This window comes from Podarcis melisellensis (genome assembly GCF_964234715.1).
Source record: "Podarcis melisellensis genome assembly, chromosome: 15".
Classification (NCBI taxonomy): Eukaryota; Metazoa; Chordata; class Lepidosauria; order Squamata; family Lacertidae; genus Podarcis; species Podarcis melisellensis.
In genome coordinates this window covers 13846902-13858037 of record NC_138532.1, presented here as the reverse complement: position 1 = coordinate 13858037, position 11136 = coordinate 13846902, and the positions used below count along the sequence as shown (strand labels likewise).

Here is an 11136-nt window from a genome sequence, read left to right as displayed (position 1 = left end):
TTCGCCAAGATTAAAGTTGTGGTTGGCAAGTTCAACTCCTACTTCCCCCCAGAATGTACTAGGCAAAAGGATAATAGAGATTTAAAGTTCTCAGACATGCCAGAAGATTTCCAAAGACTTAAAAGAGTGTGTCCATCCAGCTACAGAGATGGAAGAGGGAGGAATAACTGCATGGTGTGTGGAGTGCAAATAAATGTAAAATAACAGAAGGCAGCAAGAACAATTAGGCAGTGCTCACACTCCCATGTACTGCACCCTCACTGGGTTTTCAATCCATGATCACATAACAAAAATGAAAATACACCAGGCCCTTTGTTATGAAATGCTACTGTTGGAGGTGCTGCTTCTCAAACCAGCTTCACGCTAACTGGCCTCCTTAAGCTGTTTCTAATTTATCTCTTGCCAAGGTGTGAACACTTCTGAAAAAGGGCAAACAGAAAGGTAACAAAGCCCTGCAGACATGAAGTTGGGGGAACAAGGATAAAAGGAACTGCTTTTTTTGAATGTAGAAGGACAGGATTTGGGGGTTGTCATTAAGTTAAAAAAAGCGGGGGGGGGGGGACGGACAGCTCAACTCCCTGTGCTATATAGGGATGTTTCAGGAGGAAGGCAAAGGAAAGGTGTATTTTCCTGCCTCCAGAATCACCTCCCTTCCACTGGTCTGGACACAGGAGGGGAAGCGTCCTGGCCAGGGCCGGATTTAGGCTTGATGAGGCCCTAAGCTACTGAAGGTAATGGGGCCCTTTATATCAGTGTTTTTCAACCACTGTTCCGCGGCACACTAGTGTGCCGCGAGATGTTGCCTGGTGTGCCGTGGGAAAAATTGAAAAATTCGAAAGATTTAAAAATAAAGTATTTTATAATTTTTCATATTTCTGTTTACTTACTATTTCATAATAAAGTAATTATAAAATACTTTCTTTGTGTTTATTTGATTCCTATTCAAGAGAATTACTTTATATATAGTCAATATAGGCACAGAGTTAAATTTTTTAACATTTTCTAATGGTGGTGTGCCTTGTGATTTTTTTTCATGAAACAAGTGTGCCTTTGCCCAAAAAAGGTTGAAAAACACTGCTTTATATGTCCAGCTGTCCTTTGTCAACAACAAATTCTCGCTGTTTTTTGTGTTGAATAAATGCTATATGGTCATTTATGGACATCTAAAGCCATTTGCACATACAGAATGTAGGCACCCTATATATAGAAATGAGCAAACCAGTGATATTTTAGGGAGCAGGCTAGCAGGCGGGGCCCATTGCTTACATCACAGGAGCCTACACAACACAAAAAACTGTTACTGTATGTAGGTTTTATTTTGTTTTTCATCTTATATTTTGGAAATGTACATCTTTTTTTTTTCCTTTAAGTTTTTTGGGGGCCCCAAGAGTGGGGCCCTAAGCTATAGCTTGTTTAGCTTATACGTAAATCCGGCCCTGATCCTGGGACATGACTGCCACCCATAGCTGTCAACTTTTCCCTTTTCTTGCGAGGAATCCTATTCGGAATAAGGGAATTTCCCTTAAAAAAGGGAAAACGTTGACAGCTATGCTGCCACCCCTTCCCCTGAACAGGAAACTCCACTGAAGAAGTGGAGACAACCTTTAGTGTGCCAGTCTCACATGCAATCCTTATTTCCGGACTTACCAGTTTTGCCGTATCCCTCAGGAAATGCTTTACACCAGGGGTGGTGGCCGTCAGGCCCTTCCCCTTTCCTCCAGGCTCATTTCCCAGAAGTTCAAGACCTCTTGAAATATGCACCTCCCTTCCTGGAAAATATCTGAAAGGCCACACCAAGCTTTTGAGGCCCAGCTGAAAGAAAAGAGATAACAAAAATTAAGGAAAACGTGCCCGCGCAAATGACAAGATTACAGTTATGCTTCCTGAAAACACTGTGATAAGTAGCAGCGCTGCTGCTAACGAAAGCAAATTATAGTCATAATGCTCACGGAAAAGGGTGGATGGAAGGGGGAATCAGGATTTATATGTCTGTTGTTACTGTTATCTTTCTTCTCACATTCAATAAAATTTTAAATAAGGTGACCCAATGGACGGTTCCCCACTGCCACCTTCCTCAACCTAGTGTCCTCCACATGTTGTTGGGCTACAAGTCCCATCATCCCCAGCCAGCATGCCTAATGGTCAGAGATTGTGAGCACCAGGGTTGAAGAAGGCACTAACAAATCTACACACACACACACACACACACATACAGATGCACCATGGTCTTGTGAACTAATCATTATTATTATTATTACGGTAACTACAATTATTGGTAGTAGCAACAGTGGTAGAATTTGTGTAGTGCCATCAGTATGTACTACAGTGGTGCCCCGCAAGACGAACGCCTTGCAAGACGAAAAACCCGCTAGACGAAAGGGTTTTCCATTTTGGAGGCGCTTCGTAAAACGAATTTCCCTACGGGGTTGCTTCGCAAGACGAAAAAAATCTTGCATCCCCCCGCAGGTTTTTTCGCTTTTTTCGCCCTTTTCTTAAGCCGCCAAGCCGCTTATCAGCTGTTCCGCTGACAAGCCGCTTAACAGCTGATCGCTGGAAGCCGCTTGACAGCTGTAGCGCTAATCTGCTAAGCTGTCAATGGGCTTGCTTCGCAAGACGAAAAAACCGCTAGACGAAGAGAATCGTGGAACGGATTCTTTTCGTCTAGCGAGGCACCACTGTACATGAAAAGTCCATGCCCCAAGGAGTTTACAATCCAAATTTCATCAGGAGAGGAGGAAGGCAGAGATGGGATGAACAAAGAAGCAATTTGTGGCTGTTTCCATTGTGCCTGCTTAAGTTTAGCTATGGGACAAGTTACAACTGGACATGGAAACTTGGAGGTTTATACCACAGAAGAGGTGAGTTTTGAGGAGGAAAAGAGGTTGCACCACACAGGTAGACAGTTTCAGAGACAGCATACAGACCATGGTGGCAGGGCAGAGACTTCGAGTGAACAGGAAAATCTCAGAGCATAGGTCTTGGGCAGAGATGTATGAGGAAAGAACTATGGGGAGATGAGGAGGTCAAGGACGAGAAGATTCAATCCATGTTCAGAGCAGCGGGCTGCAAATTTAAACTCTGAACATGAATTAACTCAAGTTCTGAATATGTCGTGAGCCTTACAACACTGGGGATGCAGGACAGAGACCAGCTGCAAACAACCGAGGGAGCAAAACCATGGATGATATTTCTAGATATATAAATATTGAGGTATAGGGAGAAAATTCAGCTTTGCATTCAACATAGTTTTACATTGGTCAGCACAAACAGCAGCGCAAATGTATTTAGGGGACAAAAGAAAGTCTCAAGGCACTTGGGGTGATGGAAATAATTCTTTTTCAAAGGTATTTACTGTTGTCACTTCTTCCCCAATTCAGAAGCCATCCAAAATGAATGTTGTTGTTGCTTAGTTGTTTAGTCGTGTCCGACTCTTCGTGACCTCATGGACCAGAGCATGCCAGGCACTCCTGTCTTCCACTGCCTCCTGCAGTTTGGTCAAACTCATGCTGGTAGCTTCGAGAACACTGTCCAACCATCTCGTCCTCTGTCATCCCCTTCTCCTTGTGCCCTCCATCTTTCCCAACATCAGGGTCTTTTCCAGGGAGTCTTCTCTTCTCGTGAGGTGGCCAAAGTACTGGAGCCTCAGCTTCAGGATCTGTCCTTCCAGTGAGCACTCAGGGCTGATTTCCTTAAGAATGGATAGGTTTGATCTTCTTGCAGTCCATGGGTCTCTTAAGAGTCTCCTCCAGCACCATAATTCAAAAGCATCAATTCTTCAGCGATCAGCCTTCTTTATGGTCCAAAATGAATGGCCACCTATAAACACTCCTATCAATCTGCAATAGAATTAACTAAACTGTTGGAACACCATGATCTGCTCATAGAAACACATCCTGCCAAGCTCTATCTTCTGAGAAGCAGTGCAAGGATAAGACTGACGTTGACATTTACAATCCATGTTTTCCAAGGTGGACAGGCCTGATTCATTTAGATATGTTAAAAGGGAGGGAATGCAGCTGTGAGACCTGGAACCTGGAACTAGCTTTTTAAAAACATTTCATATAATTACAAGGCCGAGTCAAAGCAAACCAAAGGAAGCATATCTCGGTTTACAGAATTTCTCAACCTTGAGTCCAAACTGCAACCTCCTGTTAGTTCCAGTGCAGTCAAAGCAAACCTAAGTCTTCTGAATTCAACAGCCGCCTGCTGCCTCCTGGTCTGTTTTGGAGGTCAACATGCATCAGTGAGAGAATGCTGCTGTCCAATACATCTGGGGGGCACCTGGTTGGGAAAGGCTGGGTTGCACAATGGGACTAGCAGCAAGGTTAGGAGTAAACTACAGTTCCCAAGAATCTTTGAGGGGGAAATTGCTTTAAAGATATGCTTTATACCCAGCTAAAGCTGACACAAGGCACAGTGCAGTGGCATAGAGACTGAGCTACACATCTGGAAGTCTCAAGCTCAAGCTAGGGAAGGGCCATAAGCTTAGTGGCAGAACATCTGCTTTGCAGGGATCCGTTTCAGCTTGTTCCTTTCTGGGGCAACTTTAGAGCTCTGTCCCCTAGAACACAGCCTGATCCTTGCCTTGCTACCACCCTGATCTCTGCCTTGCATTCAGCATGAACTATGCCTTGCTTCACTTTGTCTTGTTATCCCCCCTGAACCTTCTCTCACTTTTCCTTGTGAATCTCGTCTTGTCCTACACCCTCTTTGAGTCTTGCTGCGCCGCAGAGGACAACACCTTCCTCCTTGCAATGAAGGGAAGAGTGGCTAGTAATACTGGTTTATCTCATAGAAGTTTCTGTAAGGTTTACTGCTAGAAAATGCATGTGACTTCCTTTGAACATGATAAAGCACTATGCACTCGTTAAGCCTCATTGCATTTTAAGGAGGAGGTGCAGGGACAAAGAGCTGTTGTGGGTTTTAAAATGGGTGAGATAGGTGAAATAAGAGTTAGGCAGATAGCTGCCCAGTACTGGAAAGGAGTGGTGAATCCTTGTTGAAAGAGGATGGGGGGGGGGGATGCAAAACAAGAACTGGAGGAAAGAAGCAGGGCTGGTGGGGAGTGAAAAGTGGGGGGAAGTCATTGTGGCTTTCAGCCACATGGTTTTCATTGTGGCTTCAAACTTGGCAGTGCCTTGAATGCACTTCCGCTATACATTTAGGATCAGTGCAACCATCTGTACACTCACACCGTTCTCCAGCATTCTGTTTTATTGAGTTTTTCAGAATTACATCCAAGATGGTGGTGGAGGAAGAATTAAAGGCTAGATCAGTTAATGCGCTTACAAAAGTTATCTTAAGAGGTGTGGCACATTCACAAACTAGAGAAACTGTCGTGGACACCACCCCACACCCCACTGACCGCAGCAACAAGTGCTTCTTTCAAGCCAGTGGTAGCTGGTGCCCATCAAGACTGTTGGAGCAGAACACGGGGAGCCCAAGCAGTAGGCAGTGCCCAAGCCAACAGCAGGCGGGGTTCACTAATTCTAGTCTTGTCCCCATCCTCAGCTTTCCTGCTGCCATGGCCTGGGCTGGGCTGGGCTGGCTGTAAGTAAGAAGGCAGACAGATGGAGGCAGACAGCTTGGTGGGGAAGTATCCCACTTGCCTGAATGGACCAGCATCCAGTGGGTCAAGCCTTCTGTCAATATGAGAAAAAGTAGGGTGAGGAGACCTTGTGGGTATCAAGGCAGAACTATGCAGGCACATTGTGTGCCTGCGGTCACCATGCAATACACACAGTTCTTTATTTCTTCGACTTAACATGGTTCACAGGATTTGGGTTCCAGCCATCAGCGGGAGACTTTCTGTCTACCTGAGTTCATGTTTGCTGCATTAAACTAATCCACAATTATCAGACCCCCCTTTTTTTCTGTATTCACTCTGTGTGTGTTCGTGATCCAACGTGTGTCTACTCAAGCACACTAATGTTGGGATATAAAATATTAATTTATTTCAGAATAAAATAGCTTCTGTCCCTGTAATTGATGTCACTTGAGAGCATTGTTCATGGTGCACAGTATACAGTGGTACCTCGGGTTACAGACGCTTCAGTTTACAGACTCCGCTAACCCAGAAATAGTACCTTGGGTTAAGAACTTTGCTTCAGGATGAGAACAGAAATTGTGCAATGGTGGCAGCGGGAGGCCCCATGAGCTAAAGTGGTGCTTCAGGTTAAGAACAGTTTCAGGTTAAGAATGGACCTCCATAACGAATTAAGTTCTTAACCTGAGGTACCGCTGTAGTTCACATTTTGCTCCATGTCCACATCCCAACAAACTTCACAAGCCGAGAAAGAATTTATCAGGCTTCCAAAGGGACAAAACAATACAGTACAGTGGTACCTCAGGTTACATACTCTTCAGGATACATACATTTCAGGTTACATACACTTCAGGTTACAGACTCCGCTAACCCAGAATTATTGCTTCAGGTTATGAGGATGAGAACAGAAATTGTGTTCCAGCGGCGCGGCAGCAGGCTCCATTAGCTAAAGTGGTGATTCAGGTTAAGAACAATTTCAGGTTAAGTACGGACCTCCGGAACGAATTAAGTACTTAACCCGAGGTACCACTGTACATTGGAAACATTTTACCATAACAATTAAGCTGTTTCCCAGCAGTTCCACTCATGCAATAATCCCTTGCCAGATCAAATGCCCTGAGCAAGGTCCATCTGTTCCTTCTTACCAGAGGTATCTAATAAGAGCTACCTTATTAGAGGGCTCTGACTCACTCAGCACCAATGGAAAGACAGCGAATACTGTAATATACAGCACTTTTGTTCTGGGACCTGGCATTTGTCTGATCCTTTGATGTCTACAAAAATCAGGAAAAAGTTTTGGGTATATTCCACCTGCTGAAAACCACAGGCTGATGCAAAATAATGGGACTCCCAGCATGAATATAATTACAGCTATGTATCTTGGGAAATAACTTCCCATACGTCAGTATCTACTTACAGTCAGTAAAATACAAACTCCCAACTCCAGTGCAGGTGCTACTTATTATTAAACAGTGTGAAACTTTCTCCTGTCAAATTACCTCCACGAAATGGTACTGCGGTTGGTTGTACATAATTCCTTTTAATTTTCTGGGCAGTTACTCAAGCAAAAACTTCAAAGTAACCCATTTGTCCTTTATGTAGCAACTTGCATAAACAGCAGAGGAAATAAATTATAGCAAGGTAGGTAAAAGGTCCATGTATGAATACTAAAAGGTCGACTGACCACTGCCAGAGCACTTTGTCTTGTGATGTCATGGGCACAACAAGTCTACCGCTCTTAACCACTACACCACACTGGCTCTCAGTGAATACAACTTTATACTCAGTGAATACAACTTTCAAGATCCATAGATGTCTCAAAGCTCCTCTCGAGCAAGTTGGTTACATTTCCTTATCTACCTTGCTTCCTTACAATGGGGAAGGGATGTAACTCTGTTGCAGAGCATCTTCCCCAACATCTCCAGACAGAGTTGGAAGAGACTCCTGCCTGCCCCAAACCCTGGAGATCTCCTTCTAGTCAGCATAGACAACTGGGACCTAGATGGACCAAAGGTTTGATTCAGTATAAGGCAGCTTCTTTGTCATTGTCATCTTATATATTTATTTATATCCTGCTCTTTTCCTTGATAAAGAATCAAGGAGGCTTACAGATAAAAACTAAGAACACCAAAAACATCAAAAAAAAACTCCCAAACATTATAGTCCTATGTTCCTACAGAATCCCAAAAGATGTCATACGAAAGTCTGGGCAATACTTGCGTAGCATTCAAGGAATTCAGGCAGTGGCATAACGTGGGTTGCCAGTGGCCAGGGCCGAGAGGAGGGGGAGTTGGAGGGAGGGAAATGGAAGGAGTACACATCCACATTCAACTGTATAATAGTGTCCACATCATCCAGGAGATTGCAGCTTCAGAGATAAGAAAAGAAGAGTCGTTTCATTGCCTGGAGAAGTCACTTCCTGGTTCTTATGGAGAAGCCACTTTCAATGGAGCCCAGCAATGGAAGCATGTAGGTATACCGAGGCATCGCCAGCTGTCGAATTTTTGTGCCTCCTAACAATTTTGCGCCCAGGGCGACTGGCCCTGTGCCCGCCCCCACGCTACACCGACTTCAGGAAATTCTAACCTTTTCCAAATCCCATTACTACTTGTTCTAAGCAGAGAAGCTGCTCTGCCCACAACAAAAAAGCAAAGGCAAAGGCAAACCGAGGGAAGATACAACCTCTCTGTTTGTAGAGACCTGTTGTGACATCAGAAAAGGCCACTGTGATGTAAAGAGGCTTGCAGAAGGTCAGAACGTTGAGAGGCACATGCAGAAACGAAGAGCTCAGAAGTGCAGGAAAGTCGCCATCCATCACATTGATTAGCTTGCGTGTTTTGTTTTGCTTCACTTTTAATTAATATTTTACTGTATGCTTTTCATACCGTAACCTTCCCTGAGCCTCAGAAGAGCAAGATAATGACATAAGTCACATTAAAAAGAAAAAATGCCTATAGCCGCGGAGCTGACACATTCATTGCCACAATTAAGGATAAAATAAACCCAAAGAGAGAACGGCAAACTTTATTTCTACTTATGAGTTCAAGACAAGGCCACAGCACTGAGCCAGGCAGAAGGCCAGGGGGGGGGGGGGAGAGACGGGACCATTTGGTACTTAACACATCAGCTGGTCCAGTAAACAAGAGGCAAGAGCATAAGGTTATTCCCTAAAGCAGAAACGAACCAGGATGTGGCAAAGATAATCCTCGAAAAATGCAAGGATTGGTTAGATCAAAGTCACTGGCAACAAAGGAAGCTTTATTGTTGTTGTTTAAAAAACATGAATTATAGAATTCTTTAATGAGGCTAAAATTCTCTCTGGAGTGAGGATACAATTGGATTCTGGTGCTTTCGACAGAGCAAGAGGCATTTCAGGGAGGCAATGTGTGCATTCATAGTGAAACCCGTGCAGGCACATGACTCCAGCTCTCATCTGCTTGAGCAAGCTCTGCAGACAGGGTTGCAGTTCAGAGGAGAAGGTCCGTTTTGAGAACAACTTCATCTCAAGAATGATGCAGGGTGGGGGGAAAGGACAACAGAATTCACATGAGGCACAGAGCCCTCACTTCTTTTCAGAAATGAGGCTCTTAAAGGAGAGTGAATTATATAAGGGCCCCTACGGAATGGGTTGTGTGTGTGTTCTGCAAGTATAATCTGCAACATGCCATTGAGTTCCACACAAAAAACATAATATATTCTGAGTAAAACAGAAACAGAGCAGCATGGGCAATTCAAAGAAAAACACTTAGTTTTTTTGTAGAGCCTTTCCTAATTTTGGCTCAACTTCCCTAGTACCAAAGTCTGGGAACAGAAATAATACTAAAAAAAAGATTTTCTACCATTTTATATTTTTTAAAACTTAATATAAAACTAAAGCAGTAAGGAAGTCACCAACATGTGGTTTCTTCCCCATAAACACAAACCTAATCTACAACATACACATTTCAAACTATTTGCATTTTAGTAAAATTAGAATATCTGGTCGTTTACCCTGCAGCACACCAGAATATTTAGATGAATGGCTTGCTGGAAAGCCAACATATTTATAGGTATTGCTTATGCCAGCATGAATTTTTAAAAACATTTTTTAAAAGCTATCGCTTCTCAAGCGCAGCATAGGGGAAGAAAACTAAGTTAAGAGCCTCTTAAGACATCGTAACACACATTAAGTATTGCCTTCTGTTTTTGTACACATTACCACAGATTATGGGAGCCACTTCACATAAATATCAGACAAATGGAGAAATCTGTTCTTTTACTCCAGATTCTGAGTGTCGAAAGGCAATTCAAGTGCATTAGGACCAAACAGCATTGCATCATCACAAGGAAGCACCTTTAAAAATGCATGAGGGTTAACTCTGCAGTTTAGCAAAGACTGGTGTATTGCCAGTTACAAATCACCTCACAAACACACACAAAAAAATATACTTCCACCAATCAGACAACGGCTTACTTAAAATTCAGTTGTTATAGCAACTTTCTGACAACTTTTTGAGAGATGACACACGTTGGCAAGGCTGGCAGATTGCCCTTCGAGGAAGATAGCAAGTTTCCTTATGAAACAGGAGCACATACAGGGAGGAAAGTGTCAGAAGAAGGCTAACAGAGTAGAAAACAAGGACTCCATAACATGAGGATCCTGTCTAAATTCCAAGGCCAAGCGTGTGCCCTCCAGATGATTGGGCTATATATCCCATCAGCCACAGTCAGCCTGGCCAATCAATGGTAAAGAGATTATGGGTGTTATTGTCCAAAACATCTAGGGAGCACCAGGTTGGGGAAGACTGCTGCACAGACCACTGACTACACACAGTAAAAGATTGTCATCCAGTCCAACGCCCACTGCAAGCATCCACCAGCACAGATCTACCTATGGAATTGACAGAGTGCCACAAGCAGGGGAACAGGTGCGCTGCTCAACACATGGGTTCAGATAGTTGCTCAACATGGTGTACGGATGCGAGCCAAGTCACATACAACATTCATCTCAATGGCTGCAGAACATCTTGCATTTTGAACACAAGCAAGGCAAATGCTCTGGACTGAGCTCAGTCTGGCATTTTAAGGACAATGCAAGTGTTAATTGAGAACTGGAAATTCTTTACCCTTTCTTAATCGTACTTTTACTTGAGATGATGTTAGAAAGCAATTTTTAAGCTACATTTTAAAGATTAGATTTCTTTCTTAAATGGATGGTTTCTTCTTACCAAATTACAATATCCATTATAGGGGTGGGTTCACAGTTGGTTTTTTCCTCCTTCCCCAGAGTATTTTGCCCCTCTTTATAACCATTTGAATTCTACCTTCATTTAAAACAACAACAACTGCATACTTCTCAAGCTTATTGCCAGTTAGATCTGTGGGGAAATATCTACACACACCAGAGAAAGTGTTCCAAAACTGATGAGAAAGACAGTTTCCCCCCAAAATGTGACTGTGTGGAATTATTACAAATGCTTGGAAATTATATATGAATTCACCAGTGTATAAATGCCTTAACAACAACAACAACAAGAGACAGGGGAAGCAATACAAACCAGGCTCTGCATGTGACCAATTCATGAAGTACATTTGAGTTTCATGAGCAGAAT

The 11136-nt window shown here is 43.3% G+C and overlaps 1 protein-coding gene across 5 annotated transcripts in view; it reads right to left on the bottom strand.

Annotated features, from left to right (window-relative positions):
* The window catches only part of ST3GAL4 (ST3 beta-galactoside alpha-2,3-sialyltransferase 4), a 162904-nt gene that overhangs the window by 79025 nt on the left and 72743 nt on the right, over positions 1-11136 (bottom strand). For all 5 annotated transcript variants that reach the window (XM_081891105.1, XM_081891091.1, XM_081891103.1 and 2 more), the window contains one exon: positions 1648-1812. The gene's annotated coding sequence lies outside the window, so the exon portion shown is untranslated. The remainder of the gene's footprint in view (positions 1-1647; positions 1813-11136) is intronic.